Genomic DNA, 24,471 nt, shown 5'->3' on the forward strand with positions numbered 1-24,471 from the left:
AGGCAATTATAGTATATGGAATATTGATTAGCTACACTTATGGTTTTGTTCACAGGACAGAAGTATGGTCTGTAACTACCAGGTTATAACGTCATTATTTTTTATGGTATAGATGCAGTGATGAACAGATAGTATCTGAAGAGTACATTATCAGAACACAGAATAGGACTTTAGAGATCTTGCTCCAATGTGGGTAAGTGTGTGTCCTCCCGTTGTGCTAAATAAGAATCTATTTATTAAGAACATCACACTAATTCGACGCATTGATTTGTAGGTCCACCAGCAGCTGTATAGTTCTGCGGTTGCGTGGACTATGCACTAAATCTGGTATAGAGAGCCAGTATACAGAGCCTCAAGGAAGAAGTGACCTCAGCGGTTTGTCTTTGTGCTCTATTCTGTGGTCTAGACGTGGACAAACTAGATGTGACAGTCACGTGTAAAATGAAGAATGTTAACTCTGGGCCTATTGCTTTTAGGTTACAGGTTGTGCTGATCCTATTTGAAAGGATACAGCAGGTTCAAAGACCACAACGGGGTCCGGTAGAACCTGAGGGACGGTTTGCCCAATACTTAGAAGATCCTCCATCAGAAAAATTGGAGGTTAGTGTGAGTTATCACAACGGAGTGATTCTGGGTTGTGTTGCATAAATCAAATATGCCGCGATAAAGAAATGAGGTTGGATTATAACAAGAGTGCTTGTTGTTTTTAGGTGATTGAGAACTGTAGAACTTGTGAAGACATCTACCACCTTATATATTTTGGCATACACAGAGAGTGAACTGCTTTTCTGTTTGTATAGTTTGTCCTGAAGAAGATCCTAAGAACTATGGGCAGGCCTGGTGCCAATTGGGGACTGAAACATATGTAGACACTGGCCACTAATCAATCTGGGTGGTCCAAAAGAAAGGTATACTTTGTAAATAGGTGAAGAGGGAAAAGAACTACAGTGTATATTGTTTATATGTGCTAGAGTATGTGGTAAATACCTGGGTGTGCAAAGGCATGAATGTGTATGAAAGGTGGAAGTGAGAGATGTGGTTTAAAGTGTGGCGTATACAGTCTCTATGCCAGTTTTTATAAAATGTATACGTACTTTGTTGTGAAAAAATAATTAAAATGAGATTTTTCTGTTAAATTTAATGTTATAAAGAGTTTATTTTAGTGGAACCAATCCAACCTCACTTCCCCTGACCCACATTTTTGACTATATCTATATTGTTTACCTGAAGGGTGCTGGGGCTTTACAGGTATCCCTTTGTTGTTTTTCTTATAATTGTTGTGTGTGACACTGGCCGTGGTTGTTGGAGTGGATGCAGTTATGTCTGTTATATGGGGTGGCCACATAAAGGCGGGGAAGGGGGGGTGGACAGTTTGAAAAAAAAAAACTAAAATGAATACATCTATAAAAAAGAAATGCAAAATGGCTCACTTTTAGCCGGCCACCCCTGCAAGTTTTCTTAGACGAATGAAACGGGAAGTATAAATAACGTATGATTAATACAAGGGGATGGACTTTGACGTCATTTCTGATATCGAGTACCCAGAACCCTCCAATAGCTGGTACTCTGATCTGCGTACTATCAATGAAAACGGTTACATGTGTGCACTTATCACGCACGCATCAGGGGCTCCTAAGGTTCTTAGTTCCACATCCAGTCCATATTACAGAGGCGCAATGCCTGGTGCATCTTGCACTATTAGGGATAAAGGGAACATTCCAGGTACACAGCGTGCAGTTAAGGAGCATTGATCCAGACCGAGCGTTATGCAATGGCAACACGAAATACTGCCAATGTCTACAAGCACTATATTTTATTTGAGAGGTTACTCAAATGGCAATGACAAATGGTAGGGCACCACAGTAACGTGCCCGGCAGATAGACTGATCGAGTACAGTGGAGAAGCAATATCCCAAATAGAGACTATGGGCCTCATTACGAGTTGGGTGCAAAGGGATACCGGGCACCGGTAAGGACACCGGTGCCGGTAATCCCTTAGCGCCCTATTCCGAGGTCCCTTAACGGGTCCCGCTATGGGCACCTGGTTTTACCAGGCGGCCTTAGCGAGAGCCGCAAAGGGACCAGGGAGCAAATAACAGTACCACAAATTGCAGTACCGTTATTTGCTCCCTCCCCATTCCCATTGAGCCCTATGGGGGCTCAATGGGAATGGGGATTGCCTTTTTCAATGGGGACTTACTGGTCCCCCAAAGGTCAGACTAGACCGGTAAGTCCCCATTGAACCAGGTCAGAACCGGTTTTGGAGGCAGCCATGGCGCAAATAGCGCCATGGCTACCTCCAAACTTGGAATGAGGCCCTATGTGTGCGCATATATGGTCCCGACACAGCAACAATAAAGAAGCCAGTGCGAATACATAGAGTCATAGACTCAATGAAGGAACAGTTCCTGTTGGCACAAACACACAGTGATATGATGAAAGGTACGGCAGCGGTGATGGATTACTACTGGGTTTGTGGCCAACAAGCCTACTTGCACCTCCCACTCTCATGGAGGGGCAAGCTTTCACTGGCCACCCTGCACTCAGTGCTACTAGTAATACTGGAAGGACACCTGAAGAAATGCCTGTCAAGGTGCCAACAGCCACCCCAGCACCTAAAGAAGCGGAAATAAGCTTGCAGATCACACAAGAATGTGGTATGCTGCCAGAAAAAGGACGATTTCAATGGCGGGGAAGAAAGAAGAGCTCACACTGTCTCAAAATACTCTTCCGCGCTGCTCAGAGGAATACCTGGCGAGTATCAATTTTTTAGCTAAGCTGAGACTTTCTTTTCATCTTTTTTGGCTGCTGGGGAACAAGCAGCTGCTGCACTTCTATGCCCCCGGAGGATGCTGAGAATGGGTCACTATCCCACATTATCGAGGCGGTGCACAAACCAGGTGTTCAAATGAAGAAAGAAGGTGGAGTTCAGAAAAACGTATTAGCTATGGCTTGCCTTTGATTGTGTTCCGTTATGGCTGGAGACAGCAGTAAAAATACTGGTTGCTGTTATTTGGGTGCTAAAACAAGAAAGCACTTGTGAGTAAAAGTGAGAATCTTGTGCGTCAGAAAAAGAGACCTAGGCTATTAAGCCCTCGGTGTGGGTCGCACACCCTAATCCCCTAGAAGGGTTAATCTTCTTTAGATATAGATTAAATTTCTGTTTTTTGCTTTATTTCTCTTTCAAGTACTTTCAATTTCCAAGAAAACACCCAATCTCGTTTGTTCAGTTGTACTGATGATAAATCTCAGTAGGCGTACCACTCCTAGGTACTTGATTACTAGCAAAGGGCAGCTAGGCCTATGAATTTCTGACTGGGTCCTTCATCGGGGCCACATGCCCATGCTTTTCACACACAATCTGATTCACATATTAATAAACAATAGGCATTAATGGCATAATTTAGAGGATCGTATCATTGTCACATTTCATTGCACATGTAATTTAATGACAGGGCGCCCACAACATATAACAATACGTATTGACACACACGGCAAAAGAGATGAGAGAGAGCAGGTAAATACTGTTAGGTGCATTTTCCATATTTCATGCTCATTTAGACATGCATACTATCACTTAATCCCCGCCAAATGTTCATTTATGTCATGTATTATCATTTCTGTGTGGTTATGATCATCAGATACTCCATCTAGTAAGATTAACGTATGTAATACCCCATCGCGGTTCCTGTTGCTAGAGCCTTTTCTGTTGTTGTAAAACAGTTCCCCATAATACCGTGATACCCTAACCTTTGTACGCATTCGCGAGAAAAAGTAACTCCAAGAGTTACGGCCATCTTTGAAAGTACAAGCTACTAAGCTTGTTACATTATGTGGGCTAGATTAATTACCATTACACTCAGACAGCATTATTTGTTCAGTATGTTAATGTTATCCACACATGTTATATTAATTATAAAATGTTCTTAAAGATCAATGAAATGTATTTACATAAAACGTATTTTGTGCCCATGATTGTATGACAGTCTGGGCTATCTAATTAAAGAGTGTGCATGATCTTGATGTATTACATTTTTTCATTACGTTGTATGTGTGTATGGCGTTCATTGTCTTTACCTGGTACCTGTGTGGACATTCTAAAATCCAGTGATGTCCTATTGTGAAATGAGTACATGTTGTGGGCTAAATGCATCCTGATTTGTGTTTCAATTGCAATAATTTACTTATTCATGTGTGCAATTAGAAACTATATATCCGCATTATCATGTTTGCCATTTGATTCATACATGTCATAACATAATCCTGCATTCATCTTGCATTGGATTACATTAAATGCTCAGAGATCATTATGCCAATGCAATAACACAATCCTGCATTCATCTTGTATTGGATTACATTAAATGCTCAGAGATCATTATGCCAATGCAATAACTTCACTTCTGAATCACATTCAAGGATTGGTAACCTAACATCCCATTTATCATTCAAAGGCCATGTTATCTGCGGTTCTTATTGGGGTGTGCTGCTTGTTTATAACAGGGTCCGTTTCTAGAGGAAGCAATTTAAATCCCACTCTTCATTCATGCCTCTTGGCACCATACTGTCAAGCCGGTCTATCCAGAACGCTTCTCGTTGTTTCCTGAGTTTCTTCATGTCAACACATGGTCCTCTGTTGCCAAGTACTTCCAATACCAAACATTTTATTTGCGCTACATTGTGATTCATAGCGTTAAAATGTTTGGCTACTGAAGAATTAGGGTTTTTGCTCCTTATACACGCTTTATGTTCATTCATCCGCACTCTCACTTTTCTTCCTGACTCACCTAGATAGCATCATCCACAGGGACACTTTATACAGTATATGATGTTTTCTGTGTTGCAGGTACCAAAGCATTTCAATGTTATTTTCTCTCCGGTTCGAGGGTGAGAAATCATGTTCCCTTTTATGATGTTGTGACAATTGCTACAATTCAGACAAGGGAAAGTGCCTTGTTTGCTTTCTTTTCTAGTGCTCTTCTCTGTGCCTGCTCTTGTGTTTATTAAGTCGCTCAGGTTGCTACTGCATTGATAGGCGAATGTTGGTGTTGTGGCAAATAGCTCTTTGGTGTGATTATCACTGGTTAAAATGTTCCAATGTTTGGTCATCTGTTTTTTGATCTATGCACTCTGTGTGGAAAAACGTGACACGTGGACCACTGATGACTCTTTTTATTTTGGTTTTGTTTGTAAAAGTTCTTCTCTTGACCATGTTCCTACTTTCTCGGTTGCTGACTGCAAATCAGTTTCTCGATACCCTCTGTCTTTCAATCTCTTTCTCAATTTGGCGATTTCAACTTCACATTCTGCTGGATCGCTAATTATATGTTTTAGCCTTATCATTTGACCATAGGGCAAATTGCTCAGGGTGTTGGGTGGATGGAAACTCAGGCGGTGCAAAAGGTTGTTTCTGTTGGTTGGTTTTGTGAAAAAAGTGAGTTGGTTATCTGGAAATTGCTTACTTTGACTAGCACGTCAAGATAGTGAATGTCTGCTTGACCTCAGCAGTAAACTGAATTCTTTGGTCGATACGGATGATGTCTGTCAAAAATGGTTTCAGTGAATTTCTATCACCATGCAGATCCCAAAGATGTCATCAATGAATCTTAACCATGTTTTTATGTTACTTTTCCATGCTGGGTTTTCCAGTATGTGTCTGTTCAAAATAATGCATAAAGCTGTTCGCGTATGCGAGAGCCATGGTGGCTCCATGGCCGTCCCGGATACTTGCAGGTTGAAGTCTGGTCCAGATTGGAAATGAGAGTTTTCTGAAATAAACGTTAGTAGAGACATGATAAATTCTTTGGCCGCCCCGATGTTGCCTTCTTTCAATAGTATCCACTATAGCACCCTGTCCAAGGTTACGTGGTATGCTTGTGTACAGGCTGCAGACGTCAATGGTGAATAAGATATCTTCAGGTGTTAGTTCGATACTTTCCAGTATGTTCAGAAAGTGTGTGCTGTCTTTAACGTAAGTGCTGTTTTTTTGAATTGCTGGTTGCAGAAAATGGTCGATGTAGGTGTCAAGCGGTTGTAGTAGTCCTCCTGTAGCTGCAACAATTGGTCTACCAGGTGGATTGATAAGCCTTTTGTGGATCTTTGGCAGCAGGTAAAAGTGAGGAATTTTAGGATGCTTGTTTCTTAGGAAAGTCATTTTTGGTGTAATGTGTCCCATGTCTTCGGCTTTCACTAGAAGTTCATCAAGATTATGCGCAATCTCATTGGTAGGATCATGATAAATTCTTATGCAGATGTTCTCGTCATCTAATTGTCTTCTACACTCACACTTGTAGTCCTCTGTGTTCATCGTTACAAGGGCACCTCCCTTGTCGGCAGGTCTAATGGTTATGTCATTGTCACTGTACAAAGACTTAATAACTATCTGAGGAATTTAATCCATATCTGAAGAAGATTAACCCTTCTAGGCGATTAGGGTGTGCGACCCACACCGATGGCTCAATAGCCTAGGTCTCTTTTTCTCTCGCTTATATTTCTACGTGCCTGGCACAGTGGCATTTAATAGTGGGTTGTACCCCATAAATATAAATAAAGATCAAGGATACAGAACATTCTTGATATAGAAAACTATTTGATTATTAAAGCGGTGCCCACTCTGCCACATAAATCTTGTGCGTCACTCAGTGATTAACAGGCAGCCAGTGCAAATTCCATCTTGCTTGTGTAATATGAGCATGTTTAGACAAGCCTGTAATGGCGCGCACAGCACCAATCTGGGTGACTTGGAGGGAAGAAAAGGCAGACCGGGAGCAACCACTCAGGGGGCTGTTGCAGTAATCCAGACATGAATTTATGAGGGCCATAGCTAGAATGGCGACATTCTCGGTTGACACAAAAGGTCAGATATTGCTGAGCAACCTATTGACAATGCCACAGGAGCTACGTATCTGAGCCACATGATGCTTCATAGTCAGTTCCGAATCGATGGTGACACCCAAAGTCTTCACTTTCTTAACCAACGGAATAACAGCATTAAGAATTGTGAAGCTAAGATACTCTGAAGGAAAGGATTTAAATTTAGTTAGGTGCCAAGGCCACAATGAGAAGCTAAGTTTTGGTGGCATTCAGAGCCAACGAGTTAGCGGCCATCCACTCATGGATGGCGAAATAGATCTTATAAAGATTAGCTGAGTCCATGGCATATTGTCCAGTATATTATCCAGAGAGTTTCATGACAACCTGAGTGTCATCAGCATAATTACTATACTGGACACCAGGGTTGTCCAGCAGTGCCGGAAATGGAAGACTACAGACATTAAAAAGAGATGGGGAAATACAAGAACCCAGAGGCACCCCACAGGTGATGGGAGAGGGCATCTGTGGGGTGCCTCAGGGTTCTTGCATTTGAGGGCAGGATACGGGCACCCCCACTAACAACTGTGGCCTGTCATGGCCCCAGGAAAGAGGAGATCCATGAGGTTGCTAAACTAGAGCAGCCAACTGCAGATTAAAGTCGTTCAACTAGTAGAGCGTGGTCCACAAGATCAAAAGCAGAAGAAAGATCCAAAAGCATCAGAATAGCCTAGATCCACAATATTAAGGAGGTTGGCTTTGAGATCCAATAGAGCTGTCTCCGTACCGTGACAGGCTCTGAAGCCGGACTGATGGGTCCCTAAAATATTATTTTGCTTGAGAAAGCACTGAAATTGTGTGTATGCCTCCTTATCCAAAACCTTTAGGATAGATGGAACATTAGTGATAGGGTGGTAGCTATTTGTCGCAAAAGTGTCAAGATTCTTCTTCTTCAGGAGGGGAGAAAACCAGGCACCCTTGAGAAGAAGGGGAACGGAGCCTTCAGAGATGGAGAGATTAACACGTTTCGTAACCCAGGGGCACAATACATCGAAGCACTTAATAAATAGGCTAGATGGGCAGATGACCCCCCGACACGAGGTGGGTTGCATGTGCTAGACCTACTGGGCGATAAAAGGTTCGGTACAGGGAGAGAAAACAAAGATGGCCGACTCAGTGGCAGTCGACGAAGCCAATTCTCCAGGAACCACGGGCGAATCTCTAGAATTAAGAGACCTCCTAAACACACGAGTGGCATTTTGATGCACAATGACCTTGTTGGTAAAGGCGTTGTGAATCGATTTACACCAATCATCATTTTTAATAGGGCCAGGGGCAAGACAAGGTTTGGTCTTAAATTCATTAAGTATAGCAAAAAGCTCCTTGGAGCTAGACTTGGCTTGACAAATCCTGTTATTGTAAGTCACAGATTTCGCCTTTGTAATGGCTTCCTCATATCGCTTAATAAGGCTTTTATAATTAGCCAAGGTAAGTGGGGAAGGGTTGGAATGCCATTGACGTTCGGCGAACTGTTTCTCCTGTTGGAGACGGAAACCAATTTTTCTTAACATTTTCACTTTTAACTTGGCGTGATCTGATAGGAGCGAGGATGTAGATAGCACCTTCACGTTTGGAAATGAGGTGGCTAGCCAAGTCATTAGCCTTCTCAAATAGATCTAATGAGCCCAGGCTCGCAGTGAGAAGAGATGATAATTTGATTGATGAGGCGTACTTCCAATTCCTTGACTGAATAATTAGTCTGGGTTTGGTGTCAAGCCTAGCAGGTGGCTTAGGGATATTAACGTTAAAAGAAATTAGGTAATGATCTGACCAAAAACACAGGGTTACCGTAAGATCGACAATGTCAGAGAGTGGGATAAAACCCAATCAAGTGTGTGGGGCCAGCAAAGTGTGTGGGGGCCTGAAGAATGTTGCATAAAACCAATATCCACAAGAGCTCCCAATAGTGAGGCAGTAGACATATCAGTCGGGACGTCGGCACAATAGTTGAAGTCATCTAAGTAATTTTATTAAGAATGCAGATAAACTGCTCTTCAAAGAGAGGAAGCACCCTGGGGGGACGGTAAAGAATAATGATGGTGACAGAAGTATAATCAGAAACTTTAAGCTTCATGATCAAGCATTCACAATCATCTGGGGCCTCATATGGAACCAGGTGACAGTGAAGACTATTTCTGACAAAGAGAGCCACTCCGCCCCCAGGTCCATCATTTCGATCGTCGCGAAAGAGAAGGTAGCTATCTGGAATGGCAAGAATAGCATCCGAGGAGATGGCACCATTAAGCAAGGACTCGGTAATGGCCAGAAAACCTAGGGAGGAGACCCTGATTAGATCTTCTACCACCACTCCATGAGCTCGAAGGGAGCGCATATTCAACAGGCAAAACTTAAGCAGAGGCGCAGGAGTTGATTTAACAAAACTAGCGGAAGTCTCTGTGGAAGTAGCGGGGGCAGGCATAGAAGGCACGCAAATATTGTGTGTAAGAGCAGAAACATGGACTACACCAACAGCAGGAGATGAGATAATGGGGTGTACATCGGGTAGAGAGGAGGCAGATGGTGAGAAAAATTATGCAAGTCAGAGGTTTGGTTTGCAGTACTTTGAGGGAGCCCATCACGAGGTGGAGTGCAGCACTACTGAACGTGGAGGAGTGGCACATATGGGAACAGTTGCCCCGTTGCACCTCTAATCTAGCTTTGCGATTATTTTGGATTTGCGTGACTAGGTCGGCACGCGGCATGCTGGTCAATATCAATACAAGACAGGAGTACTTAGAGCAAAACGGGGAGAGCGAATCTTGTGGCTGCACACTGCACAGACCCACCCCGGATCCAAACCGGCACAAAACCGGCCTGTTCGCACCAGGCGCGGTCACGCCTGTGGCCTAATGAAGTAGTTCACGGAATTACAGAGCACGCTGGGAACTGTGTTTCCTAAGTGCTCAGTGCATGCAGAAGCTTACAGGAGCTCTGCTTTAAATCGCACTTAGGTAGGAATAAAAGGAGGATCAACAAAACAAAGCTAAGTAAGCAGGTAGTTTTAAAAGCTACTTTTAAAAGCAGTCAAAAGATAAGACAAGCTGCAACTACAATTCAAGTACCACACACGAAATAATATCAGGTGAAAACTGGGAGCACACAAGGAAGCCAAAATCAGGTTAACAAGCAATCAATGGGAGGGAAAGTGCCAAGATGCCATAAATACAGCCACAAAACCACGCCTGTGGCCTAATTAAGTAGTTCAAGGAACTACATATCACGCTGGGAACTGTGGTCCTAAGCGCTCAGTGCGTGCAGAAGCTCACAGGAGCTCTGCTTTGAATCGCTCTTAGGTAGGAATAAAAGGAGGATCAATAAAACAAAGCTAGATAAGCAGGTCGTTTTAAAAGCTACTTTTAAAAGGCTGTAAAAAGATAAGACAAGCTGCAATTACAATTCAAGTACCACACAAAATATAAAATTAGGTCAAGACTGGGAGCATACAAGGGAAGCCAAAATCGGGTTAGCAAGCAATCATCCTCTCACATAGGACATTCAAAATCACTGCCCCCGCCTTTCCAACCTGAACACTTTCGCACAACACAAAGGACAACAGACTTCCACCAGAGCCGTTTACCTGACATTTCCCAATAAAAGGGTCAGGCAAAGTCAGGTTGATCAGAATTACACACACCTGACGGCCCTTTCCCTTCCCCACAGGGATAAAAGGTGGAGCCTGAGAGCACAGTACGGGCATGGCAGACAGCACGACGTGATGGTTAATCAGGTGCAGCAGTTTAAGAGAAGGAGAAAGGCGGCAGGAATCGAGAGGGAGACAAGGAGAGAAGTGACCTTGCCCTTTTCGTCCCAGACCTGCAGAACCTTCGTGGAAGAGAGCCTAAGACTGCGAACAATAGCACAAGTATCTTGCAGCAGATGTCAAGGGTACACGGGACGAGCCTATGCCGATAAGCAGGAGCAACTGCAACTGTGGTATCACAGCCAAGCGGTTCATCACAGCTGGTGAGTAGTGGGGTGAACACGATAAGAAACCAGGCTTTGTTGAGTGAGAATCGCAAAGTGGCAAGTTTGAACCAAGTTCAATGGATAATGAATGAACTGTAAATAGTGTTAAAGGGGAGTCCAGCTGCAGAGGGAAACCGGCACCACAGAGGTGCTAACTCCATAGACTCTGGTCGATCCTGAACAACAGATACCAGAAGGCCATAGGAGGGCCAGCGAAAGTGGTCATACTGAGGGTCAAGCAAAATCCCAGTACAATCGAAAGACTTTGATCTACAAACTGTGTGAAAGAAAGGGATGTAAATCCCACAGTGAGAGGAAACAAGGGAAGCAAATCCCACCAAAACCTGAAGTGTATAAAATAGATGGCAAGAGTGAACCCGACCGAGGGATGCCAGTGAGAAGGGGCAAAGTATAAAGTCCCGAAAAACAGTATGTTGATCGACGTGAACCCAGCCGAGGGATGTCCACTATGAACTGTTTGAAAACACATTTAGAAACTAAGGGAAGGGAAATCCCGCTAAAGGGATTTGAGAAGAGTGATCCGAGCCCAACCGAGGGAGATCCGGGGGTGAAGTCGTCACCCATGTACTGGCAGTCAAGAGCGGTCCAAGCCCAACCGAGGTAGACCTGGGAGTCAAGTCGTCACCCAAGTACTGGCAGTCAAGAGCGGTCCGAGCCCGACCAAGGGAGATCCAGGGGTGAAGCTGTCATCCAAATTGCATTGAGAAAAGAACTAAGATATAAATTAAGGAATACGATATGTGAAGGGGTCAGCGCCCAGAAGAGGGGGATCCAGGGGTGAAGCCATCACCCTACATGAACTTTGATTAGCAATTGAGAAGGGGTCAGTGCCCAGAAGAGGGGGATCCAGGGGTGAACCATTATCACCCTAAAGAACTTTCATTTTGTTGAAGGAACATTTGTTATATTATTTTGAAGATGTCACGTCCTCGAAAGCAAGAAACTTTCCACTGAAACGAGACTTGGTCATCGACGGCCCTGATAGCTGAAAACTGAACTGTCATCTCGTGCTGGGAAAGCTCGAGAGTGAACTGTGCTCCATGATCCCACCTTACCCTGTGCTCAGAACGTGGGGCAGGAAGACCCGGGCTACTGCATCATGATGTATTATTTGAGAACACTTCTTTCTTTTCTTGAAAACTATCCCACACCCTTTTTGTATTAGTTGTAAGGTTTGGCAATAGGTTTCTTAGTATAGGGCCATTTAATTGACACAACATCACTAGGAATACCTTATTTTTCATTTGATGGTCAAAGCTTGCTCCCATCTTAGATTTAGGTTTAGATTAGGGATTTTTCCAACCTGCATGCAGCATTTATTGTTCAATAAACACCCTTAAGTGTGAACACTTGTGTCAGTCTTACTTGTTGCCACCATGAGTTCCTTACAGTGGTGACTCTCCTCAGGGAACAAGGGTTCAGGCTAATCATGTATCTGGATGACATATGTTTAATGTGTCAAGACAGAATGCTGATCAATGATCAATTGCACTCTACCCTAGATCTCCTTCAGCAGTTAGGCTTTCTAATAAACTGCTTACAACCAGAGCAAAGTATGGAGTGCTTGGGTTTCAGGATAGATACAGTGCAAGGGATTTTGAGTCTCCCCTTGGTCAAAGTAAACAACATCAAAAGAGAAATAAGGAACACGCTAGCAAAATAGATGATGTCTTTAAGGGAGATAGTGAGATTAGTAGGATGCCTGGCATCCTCAATTCAGGCAATCTTCCCAGGCACGCTACACTAAAGAGCACTCCAAAGGTTAAAGATTCAACACGTCAGGAGGGGCGTATTCTATGAACAAAATATACCCCTCACGCGAGAGGTGAGGGAGGAGCTGGAGTGGTGGTTAAACCACATGGATGCCTGGAATGGAAGGGCAATATTTGGCTCATCCTCGGACCTGGTGATAGAGTCAGATGCCAGCAGAAGGGGATGGGGAGCCAGATGTGGCAATCTGTAGACAGGGGGCTGATGGTCAGGAGAGGAACTTAACTTCCACATAAACTGCCTGGAGTTCCTAGCGGGCTCGTTCGCAGTGAAATGCTGGGCGCAGGAGAGAGCACATTGTTGCATCTTGCTCAAAATGAACAACGTGTCAGCAATCCGCTATATAAACAGACTGGGAGGCACAAAGTCAAGAATGCTAGCCTTGTTGGTGAAAGTATGTTGGCATCTGTGCCTACAGAGGGAGGTGTCAGTGACAGCGCAATAACTCCCGGGCTGCCAAAACAAGATTGTCGACTGGAACTCCAGGTTCCTCAGGGATGCCAATGTCTGGAAGCTGGACAAGTGAGTTTTCCAGAAGTTGATGATGAGATGGGGTCCATGCAGGACAGAATTGTTTGCATTGAGACGGAACAGGCAAATTGCTTTATTCTTCAGTTGGAGACCGGACCCATAAGCGGAAGCAATCGATGCATTCTTGCAACAGTGGGGACCGCATACAGAATATGCGTTTCCCTCATTCGCAATGAAAGCGAGGACACTGGCCCAAGTTAAGAGACAGTGAGTATCCATGGTGCTGATTACTCCAGATTGGAGAGGGCAAACATGGTTCCCGGACCTGTTAGGAATGTCCAACGGCAGCCTGATAGCCCTATTGAGGTTCGAGCTAATAGTGAGGGACCCCTCAGGGGGCGGTCACCATTGGTGAAGACAGGCAACCTCAGTTAAATCACTTGGCAATTTCAGGGGATCCTGGTCTAGGCCTGGACTATCGGACGAGGCTGAACATATTATTGAAGAAGCATGAGTGCCAGGGACCAGAAAAGCATACAGATCAGCTTGGTCCTGGCATAGTTGGTGCATGGAAAGGAACGTGCATTCCACTGGAACAGATGTGGTACACGCAGCCAATTTCGAAGCACAATTAGCAACACAAGGCAAGGCGTATAGGCCAATTAACACAGCCTGTTCAGCAATTTTAGCAGGGCACCCTAAGAAAGAGGGAATGTCAGTGGGAGAACATTGACTAATTTGCAGACTTCTGAAGGGTATTAGAATAATTAAACCTCCAAGACAGAAATAAAACCAGATATGGGACATAGATAAGGTGCTAAGGATGCTTACCTCTTGGCCAGACAATGATGAGCTAACGAGGAAGGCTCTGTCAGCCAAGCTGGCTATGCTTTTTTTATGTCTACTGTCATGTAAGAGGGTATCAGATGTGAGAACGCTAGAGGTCAATAGGAAAACTTTATCACCTTAGGGGATAACATTCCAGATAGCGAAAAGAACAAAAACATGGTTGAGGTCTGTTTCATATGAAGCATTCCCGGATCACCCCAAGCTACGTCCAGTAAGATGCATTTCAGCATACGAGTCTCCATGACCAGAGACGTGCAACCTTTAGGTGTAACTCAGTTGCTCATTGCCTTAAGGAAAGCTTTCGGGGCAGTGGCTTTAGCGACACTAGCAAGATGGATCAGATGGGTTATGGCCCAAGCGGGAGTAGATACTGAGAGTCACGGGGCCCACTCAGTGAGAGGGACGATGGCTTCAAAGGCTGTTTGGGCAGGGGCCAGGTTAGAAAAGATTATGAGAGCTGCAGACTGGTCGAAAGAGTCCACTTTCAAAACATTTTATTTCAGACCAGTAGAAAAGGTGGCAACGTTGGTGGTATGTAAGCTTTAAACAAACATAATCCTCCGGTTCTTGACATAGAATTCAGATTTTCCACACATACGTTACAGAAAGTCCTAATTCTATTGAATATACAGAGGCAAAGGATTATCCCACCAGAGTAATCGAATTAATGTATATATAATGGAATGTTTTAAAGTATTATCATGATTGCAAAGGATTATACATTTGATCTCATTCTTATGTTTCAATTACCGACCCAAACAGACCAGAGGGTTGAAATATGATTTTGTGTTGCAGGTTCCATGGCGGATAACAAGCCAACAGGATCATGCTGTTTTGTACAAGGACCATTTCAACAGCATTTACTGGTTGGCATGCTACAGGTCGAAAGTGTGGTGTGTCACCCCCTCCTGGGAGCATGGTACATCTCAGGGCTCGTGCTCATGTCTCGTGGCAGTGACCACGTGACTGTAATCAATAAAAGTAATGAGTGGCTTCCCGCTCATCAGTCTTAGACCATCTGACTCCTGCTTGCCGTGTCGTTCTTACCACCGGCATGCTGGCGCTGCGCAGCATGCAGAGGGCCTCCCTGCACGGCCCTACACCAGGACGGTGCCCCTGCTGGGCAACGCTGTCCTAATGTTCCTTTGATGCGGCTGTGTCCCTGGAGGGCAACTCAGTGGGTGTAGGCTGGTGCCCCTGCTGGGCAACACCGGCTGTGTGTCTGCGATAGCCTGGGTGTCCCCAGGCCAGTGAAGCACCCATGTGCTCATGGGCGAACAGGGTGCTCCCTGTCTGAGGTTGGCTGGGTGCCCCCCAGCAAGTCCGGGCTGGCTTTTGAGCCTGTGGACCAGCCCGCAACTGTAAGGTCGACATGTGTGCTGGGTGTCCCGAGCGATGGATGGACTGGCCTGGGTGACCGCAGGTGCAGTCCTAACAGAAAAGACCAGCGAAAGAAAGAGGAGTTCATAAAAAGGTACACAGGAATTATTATTGATGGACTCAGACTATTGGTTTATTAAAGTCACATGTTGAAAAGGACCAATAACATTAAGGACTACGAAAAACCTGAAAACTGATGGATATTCTAGTTTGTTCGCTTTTTGTATATTACTATTATTATTTAATGCTGCTCGAAAAGTAAAGTTGAGAGAAAAGCATAATCTTTAATAGACGTATGTGTGGACAATCTGATTTTAATTTTTGATTGTTTTATATGAATATGCATGGTTATGGTGTGCTATAAATCGATTTTCTGTAACATCAATAGTATTGACATTTGTTGACTTAGATAATATCACCATAGTGAGATGAGTAATATTGCATAGATCAGGGAGTCCATTCTATCTATGTAGATCTTTTGTGTACAATACAGTAAGTTAAGAAGCGCTGTTTTCTGTATATTTCAATGTGACGTGTGTGAAGCATTGGGTGAAATATGATACAAACTTCTTTGGTGGGAGTGGCGCTCCTGCCATAAGCTTTTATTGGAATCTGCAGTGTTCATTATTTCAAGTGATAAGTAAGAGTAAATCATGTTACGTAGTAATAGTCCACTCATTGTTACCCTCGTGATAACATTAGTTCTGACTCTGACAATAACCTCCTATTTGCTATATTTTTTTTAACAACTGTAAATTCGTATAATTGACGTCCCAATTTGAAACACCGTATTTTACTTTTATGCACTTATGATTAATTGTTCACTTTAGCTTCACGCGTTTGAACTCGCGGTTTTAGTTGGTAGATCTGTACCTTACACAATGGGGCTCCCCGGTATGCGCTTTGTTACAGAGGTCTGTTTAAGATGGCCGCAAAGATTGTTTGGGGCTAGATCTGAAAGTCCTTCTTTTGTTGTTAGTACTGAACGGGTGGTGCACATTTTTGAACGCGTAACACGTGTTAATCATATGACAAGGGTCCCGACCTTGGTTGTTAGAGTTTGACTGTCTTCCTCTGTGTAGTTCCGATTGCAGCACAAGATATAGGCAGATATTTATCAAGGTAAACCGCTACACTTAAATTTTATGATCGTTCGGCGAGAACCATGTAATTTGTTAAATAAGTAGTGGCCTTCAAGGGTTCCATTGTGTTATGTGTTTTAGCATGGGCGGAACGTCATTGACCTAATTGGGATCCAGCGCCCCCCCACTCCCCGCTCCGAAATGTGAGCTGAGGGGCGGGGCTTCCGTGCTCAGCTTTTATCAGTTCAAAGATTCACGAGCACGTTTTGTTTTTTACAAGTCAAATTTAAAATCAATCTGCTGGCTCGGATGATCAGGCACTGCCCGAGTCACAGCCCCCATGAGACACACAGGCTGCGTCCACTGTAATGAACTTGACAACACGCTTATCCTGTCATCCGCAACCGCATAGCCTTTCGTATGCATGATGGTGAATTTCCAACTGAAAGATCACCAGTCACCTTGCAAGTGTTTTGACAGTTAAAGTGAGCAACACAATAAAGCATCAATTGAAAGATGTGTTCATACCCATAATGTCTAATAGCTTGATAGGCTAAAAAGTAAAGTTTGCCTTGATGTCCTTAGTTGAATGTTCTTAAAACAATACATAACAACACGCTGGAGGTTTTTTACAAATCTCCGAAACGTAGTGAGTTTATTACACAACTTTTGTATTGTGTCTTGAAATGCTGAAAGTTAAGCGGGTAAATAGTTTACCTTTTGCATTTTATGGTTTTCCATTCAGTATGTGGAAAATAAAGGTACATGATATTTTGGCTCAACATGCTGCTATAAGGAATTACATGTTGTAGGACAGTTTAGTAAGTGTATGAAAAATTGGTGTACCGTGGTGTTCCTCTGTTGTGGCTCCAATACTGTCACATAGAATTGCATTATTGCTGCACTGGCCCTCACCCAGTCTCGTATCATTTGATTTGACAGGTAAACATAGTCTCACCAGCCAGTCAGTGCAACAGAGATAGTATAGCGGACTGTGGTTGAACCAACGAACCAACATTCTATTTTCTGCCCTGTTGCTCCCAGCCACTGAAGTTGCCTGGGACGTCCAGAGTCCTGACCCACACTCTATGTACGGTTTTGCTATGAAATTGGGTCTTTCATTGCACACCATCTGCCATTTACTCACTTTCTAGTAGCATTCGGGATCTTCAAGAAACAGGGTAGGCGGCTAATGCAGTAGCAGAGGGATCAGGCCAAGATTGCTTTGTGTGTGCAAATCTTAAAAGATCTGGCTCTGTACGGTTAGCATTGTAGATATTTTGTCAGCTGTGTGGACCAGTGGTTAGGTGCATTTCAGGTAGCTATGGTACTTGTTTGTGTGATTGACACACAATTAGGAGGGAGATGACTTGTGAGGAGGGACGAACAGCTTGAGGGTGTTTTATTTACCAGTACATTACTGCCCAGGGCCATGCTAATTCCTATTGTCAATCCCACCCACTACCTGCCCCTCCCGAAACACATCCTCGTGAGATCTCTTTGATCAAGTATTTCCATTAGCCTTTTAGGGTTATTTCTAAGCAGTCTGTTGAGCGTTAATGGCTTAATTACAGTTGTAAATAGCTTCTGGTGTAATAAAAATGCCTCAACCAAGTGTGCCTTCAGCCACTTGATTTAGATCTGTTGCATGCACTGAACTCCTTTTAAAAACAAGCAATCACAATGCCAACAGTGTTTTGATTGGAGATATTGGAAAGGCATTTGCCAGTTAATACCATCATATGCCTACGTATAGCCGTGTCCATCTTATCACAAGGTAATACCATTATGTACTTGCACCATGCTAACCAAATACATGTCTCCTTCTTCAAAAGAGCCAAAGCCGGAGGCACAAGCTTCCAATATCTTGCACCACAAAACTGGAATGCTCTGCCCACTTCACTCTGAAGTAAAACCTCATACTCTGCATTCCGCAAATCACTCAAGACTAAACTCTTTAATTAAATTGCCTGTTCTCAGCCTGTGTGCAGTCCCAGATCCCACCCGAGGAGCAGGAGCTCCACCCACGAGGCCCCGACACTGCAGGAGCAGCAGGCCTGCCGAGGAAAGCATCCCGGAACAGCTGATGCATTCTGGTAAGCGCTGCCTCATCGCGCCACTTCCTGCAATCCGACGCTGAATTTCGAATTTCCTCGCATAATTGCACAGGATTAATCATAGAAGCCCGACTAAGGAATCCGTGCGATTTGCAACCCGGTACCCGCCCTGTACCGAAAGAGCATGTTTTGTGCTCCGTGTCATCACTAAGTTACACGAGGTACCGACACAAAGCACCCCCTTTAAGATGGCCGCCTCATTTATGCCTGCAACCTTCTGTGCCTTACCAGGCTCCCAGCAGTAGTCTCTGCCCCTGCTGATTGGCCACTGAGGCTACGGCCCCTGCCATTGGGCGCCGGCAGGCGAAGCCGGCCCTCTCCCACCAAGGCGCTCGGGAACAAGGCCGTTGCCTGTTTTCTGCCGACCCTGCCGTCTGCCAGACCCCCTGGACTTCCAACACTTGCCCACTAAGGTAACACACTGCGCCCGCAACTATATTGCACCGTAGAGACTGCTACAGATCAGTCTCCCCTACAAACTTACCTGAACTCTGTTGCAACGAACGCCTGCCTCAGTATACCATCACTCTGATATACCTCTGCTTACCTAGCGCATTCTCGTATTCTTAAATACAAATGTCTATACCTTGCACTCTGCTACCCATGCCCTACCAAGAACCGTTATTATGACTGTACGCTTTTGTACTTCATGCCTATTTGTGCCACCCCGTTTTTCTAGAGCGACACCAGTGCATTTTACCTATTTGGGATGCCTCGCATCGAAGTGCTTCCCTCAGTATTTCAGCCTAACTGCAATGCCAAATCCTGATTAAGGGTCACACTCGTGATCTACATTTAAAGTATCCCTCATCTTGCTTGACTGTTTTTACAACTGTTCTTAGAGTGCCACCTCAATAACTGCATTTAGACTGCTACCACTAGTTTGACTCTTGCCCATACCACTAACTACAATAATAACTTGCACATAGAGTTTCGCAGACTCTGCTTGCCAAATTTAGGTGTACTCTGGTGAATGCATCTCAGTTGGTTATAAACTCCGCTGTATATACTCCAGTCACTGCGGGCTATGTTAAATCTAGATGCCTCTTGCTGTGCGCACTTTAGTCGCTGCTAGGATTGTGAAACTTAGATGCCACTTTGCCTTCTGTCTCCTCCCAATATGTGCACTACCAAGACCTGCATTATATACACACTCTGCTCCCTACTGTGGACTATGCTAATTATTACCATAACAATGGCCCATACCAACTCCACACCTTGCAATTTGCAAGAGAGAAACATGCGACTCAGAGCGAGGCTGCCACGTCTCTATGACCTCAAAAACAAAAGAACCAGTCCTTCTGGATCTATATCTACTCTAACTGCCTCCAACCCCAACCCTCTTGCCCTAGCTACAGAAAGGCGACCCAAAATACAAATTGACCTCCCACATATCCAGAAGAGGCCCAACCGTCCCACTCCTAGACTCACACAAGAAAAAATCACAACCCCTACCTTGTCAGGAGCCCTTATCAATGCGAGGTCCCTCATAGCACACAACACGGAAATTGCCCACATGCTTGCCATGGACAACCTAGATCTCCTCGCTATCACCGAGACATGGCTCCACAATGCCGCAGGTCCCACACTCATGATTGCCATACCAGACAATTACAATATACTAAGAGCCAATCGGCCCAACTCTAGGGGAGGTGGCCTGGCCATCATCGCCAAAACTAAGTTAGCTGTAAGACTCACCCCACACCCAGCAATTACATCTTGCGAACTCCTCTCTGCTAAAATACCTATCTCGAATAACAGTACACTAACTGTCCTTCTGGTATACAGACCACCGGGCCCACTAGGTAACTTTGAGGAAGACCTATCCAGCCTCCTCACTAGCATCATCAAAGCTTCCACCCATCTCCTGTTACTAGGTGACTTTAACTTGGAATTCAATGATGATGAGGACAAACAGGCCCACTCCATCCAATCTATCTTAGTCGATCATGGCCTTACCCAAAAAGTTTTAGCCCCTACACATATAAAAGGATGCACATTAGATTGGATAGCCAACCGAAACTGTACCACAACCATCTCTAATATTCTACCACAAACCTGGACCGACCAGCCTCTCATCTGCTTCTCATCTACTATAGAGCCTCCCAAATTAGATAATCTGGAAACAGTACCACCCATGCCCACTAGAAACAAAAAAGAAATTACGGCTGAAAAACTAGCTCCTCCTACCAGATCTTATGGCTAGCACTATTAACTCTGACCCTAACTCGCTAGTTCACACATTCAACAACACTATGTCCAAAGCCTTGGACGCAACTGCCCCTATCAAACTACGTAAAAGTAAACGAAAATCCCACCTTAACTCTTGGTTCAACCCCCACCTTAAAGAACTACGAATCCAAAAACGTAAACTCCAAGCTATCTGGAGGCACACACCCTCAGCTGAGAATAAAACACTACTTGACAACCTTGCTAAAAAATACAAGAAGGAAATAATCCAAACTAAAAAAGACACATTTAATGAGAGAATTAGTAAAGCTAACTCTAACTCCAAAGAACTCTTCTCCATCCTCCGGGAAATGGAAAATCCGATTGCTCCCGTAGACAATGTCCCCAAGGACAAACAATGGTGCACTAGCATCCAAAATGCCTTAGGTAATAAAATCACAACTCTACAAACTAAAATTGCAAAAAAGAAAGCTTCCTTGAGTTCCACTGGAACCCATACTACCCACTTGTCTGATACACCTAGAACAGTCACTTAAAGTAATTGCAAACCATTCAGATTTACGAACATATCTATATTGGAAACTGAAAAGGTGATATCATCCCTGAGACCGTCTAATTGTCAAGGTGACAGCTGCCCAGCACAAGTTGTTAAGGACGCAGCTAGAGACTTAGCAGCCTTCATATCCAAATTAATTAACACATCCTTTAGAACCAGCACTGTACCGACAAACCTCAAAGAATCTTGGGTACTGCCTCTCCTTAAAAAACAGACCCTCGACCCAGCTATCCCTACCAATTACAGGCCCATTACTACGGTCCCATTTCTCCTTAAAATTATCGACAGAGTAGCCTTCCTCCAGATCCAAAACTATTTAGAGACAAATCAACTACTAGGATCACGCCAATCTGGATTCAGACCATTACATTGTACTGAAACGGCCCTAATCGACCTTAAGACACAAATTGACAAGTTGAAGGATAAAGGTAAAACAGCTATGCTCCTCCTCCTTGACTTATCGGCAGCCTTTGACTTGGTGGACGATGCAGTGTTATGCAACCACCTAGCGTCTGCCGCCTATTTCTCAAGTGAAGCTATAGCCTGGGTACAATCCTTCCTAGCCAACCATACGATGAGAGTGTTTTCCCCCTTAGCCTCTGCGGACCCAATACATATCACCTGTGGCGTCCCACATGGTTCATGTGTCTCCCCCACAATGTACAATATCTTCACTAAGCCACTCTTCGACAAATTTGACAAACTGTGGTTACCTACACTAATTATGCGGACGATATGCAGATCCTCGTACCACTATCTGGCAACTTTGTCGAGGACGCAGCTCTAGTAAACAAGATTTACCTCCTCATTCAGGCATGGATGGCCTCCCACGGCCTCTGCCTGAATGACGATAAAACAGAGATACTGCTCCTGGGTTCCGACTCTAACTTCAAAAAACTTAGCCCCAATTATCTCGCCTTCAACATAGATGGCAATATAATTAAAGTGGCAACCGAGGTAAAAACTCTAGGTTTCTATCTCGATTCCACATTATCTCTCAAAAAACAAGTTAATTCCCTCGCTTCCTCCATTGCTTACACCTGCAAATTAATCAGGGCTAGCAGACCTTACCTTTCCAAAACCAATTGTATCACACTAGCCAATGCCCTAGTATGTCTAAATTGGATTACTGTAACGCCCTATATACGGGCGCCAGTAAAACTATCAGAAACAAAATGCAAATACTGCAGAATAATGCTCTTAGAGCAGCCCTGGACATACCTCGCAGAGCACACATATCCAACATCAGGAAAGACCATCATTGGTTAAAAATCAGCGACAGTGCTCCTCAAGACGCTATATCACACCCACAAAGGACTGAACAATACCGCGCCCCCATACATCTCGGCCAGACTGACCAGAAAATCCTTTACCTACCACACTGGAGCTTCTAACCACTTCTTACTGGAAACGCCTAGATTCAGACTAACAAAAGCGGGTGGAGCTAGCTTCCCTGTTAAAGCTGCCCGTGCCTGGAATTCACTCCCCACTGCATTGAGAGCTAATCTGCCCTACTCTAGATTTAGATGTAATGTGAAAAGTTGGCTCTGGACTAACGACGACTAACAAACCGATCCCCTGCTCTAGGCCTGAATCAACCACTGCAAACAACTAACACGATACTTCTGAAACCAGACTGCAGACTATCTCATTGCCCTTTGTGATGTGAGGTACACACATCATGTTGCATGTTTTCACTGTTTATATTTGTATGTTAAAAAACGTTAATAACACTTGTAATGTTTCTCCTGTATGCATCCTCTGTATGTAACCTAAGCTTAAGTATTCTTGTAACTGCTGTGCCTGGCTACCCCTGGGTTTGGAGCGCATTATCAAATAATAAACTAAACTAAACTAAATGACGCGGGTCCCCCACCAACAATTTGTAACTTCCATCTTATGGTTGACTTTGTTTCCCCTGTAACCTTGGAACCAGTAAGCCAAACTCCATGTATCACTTCCTGTATGTCACTGCTACTACCTTCTGTTTTGTTGTTTCTATCTGCCCATTATGTGTATACGACTGTAACTAAGGAAGCACTAAATTGTAACGCCGCCACAATGCCAAAGGGCCGCCTTGCATGCTTTATAAATGTAAAAAATAAATATCAGTGCCTATCCCATACATACACAAAAGTCCAAACTGTTGGCTTTGCTAGTGCTTGTTTATTATTTCAGGCAATGTCTAGTCTAGCCACAAAGCAACAAGAGACATTGTCGATGGCAAACCCCAACCGGCACAGTCCTACCATTCCCCCATCTCCCACCCTTACCACTAGTTCCTTTTTTCCACTTCGACCACTGTTCTGAATACAGCACTTTTAACCTGAAAAAACAACTTTCTTGGCACATGATGCTGTGCCGACTCTACTTAAACTTGCCTCCTCACTTGCAAACTATTCTTATTCGAAGAAGATGTGTTTTTGCAATCTAATGTTAGCTTTGTGTGGAATTTAAAGGCATTGTGACGTGCATCAGGAGTGACGCTGACAGGTGGGTGCAGGTTGGAAGCACCCGAGTCTTGAGTGATTATTTTCTTCAATGGGAGGGGGGATATGTTATGAAATGCGGAGAACCCAAAGTCTGATCCTTTGAAGTGCTTTGTGGAAACGTTAGTTATGTAAAGCCTTTCATTTTTGGCACCTGCCTTCAAATGCATACATGTTTAGACAATTGAAATCGTGATTTGGGGTTAGTGCTTGCATGCCAGGGGAGTGATTGGAAGGGTAGGAAGGACAGGAGACGGCTCATTCTCACAGCAGTCCTTAAATGGGTGTTTTCAGACTTAGACAAGAGAGTTAACGGCTTGTAACATTGAAGCGGCACTAGAATAGTCTCATTACAATGTGTAAAGAAGTTAGATGCCCCAACACAAGTAAGTTTGCCACTCCCCCCCCACGTCTCTGAAGTTAGCACCTCTCCCAACATTTGAAGGGTTAGTCTGCCTACATTTTAGCCTATGTGTACCCCAGTATGTGCGCACTTGTATTTTGTTAGGCAGAGAGGTGAGGGAAGCCTTTCCCGAAACTGGCGGTGTTAAAGTTTTACTGTGTTTGTGCAGAAAATTGTACTTGTAACAAACGCACTGAAACTTTAAAGCTGCTACTTTAAAGAAAGACTTCTATCAACTCTCTGCATTTTGCACTTTAGATAGTTGTGGTCCCCACATCAGGCCATGGGAGGGACGGGGTGGAACAGTGGG

At 44.2% G+C, this 24,471-nt stretch overlaps 1 protein-coding gene across 3 annotated transcripts in view; it reads left to right on the forward strand.

The window, feature by feature from the left end:
* The first annotated feature begins 16,318 nt into the window (after positions 1–16,318).
* Positions 16,319–24,471, forward strand: part of APOOL (apolipoprotein O like) — a 464,407-nt gene continuing 456,254 nt past the window's right edge. Inside the window, exons 1-2 of one of the 3 annotated variants that reach the window (XM_069612927.1) lie at positions 16,359–16,446; positions 18,387–18,502. The gene's annotated coding sequence lies outside the window, so the exon portion shown is untranslated. Of the gene's footprint in view, positions 16,447–18,386; positions 18,503–24,471 lie in introns of all 3 variants that reach the window. The other 2 variants (XM_069612925.1, XM_069612926.1) reach the window with 2 other exon arrangements.

The sequence above is a fragment of the Ambystoma mexicanum genome, chromosome 5p (genome assembly GCF_040938575.1).
Source record: "Ambystoma mexicanum isolate Mex_15411 chromosome 5p, UKY_AmexF1_1, whole genome shotgun sequence".
Taxonomy (NCBI): Eukaryota; Metazoa; Chordata; class Amphibia; order Caudata; family Ambystomatidae; genus Ambystoma; species Ambystoma mexicanum.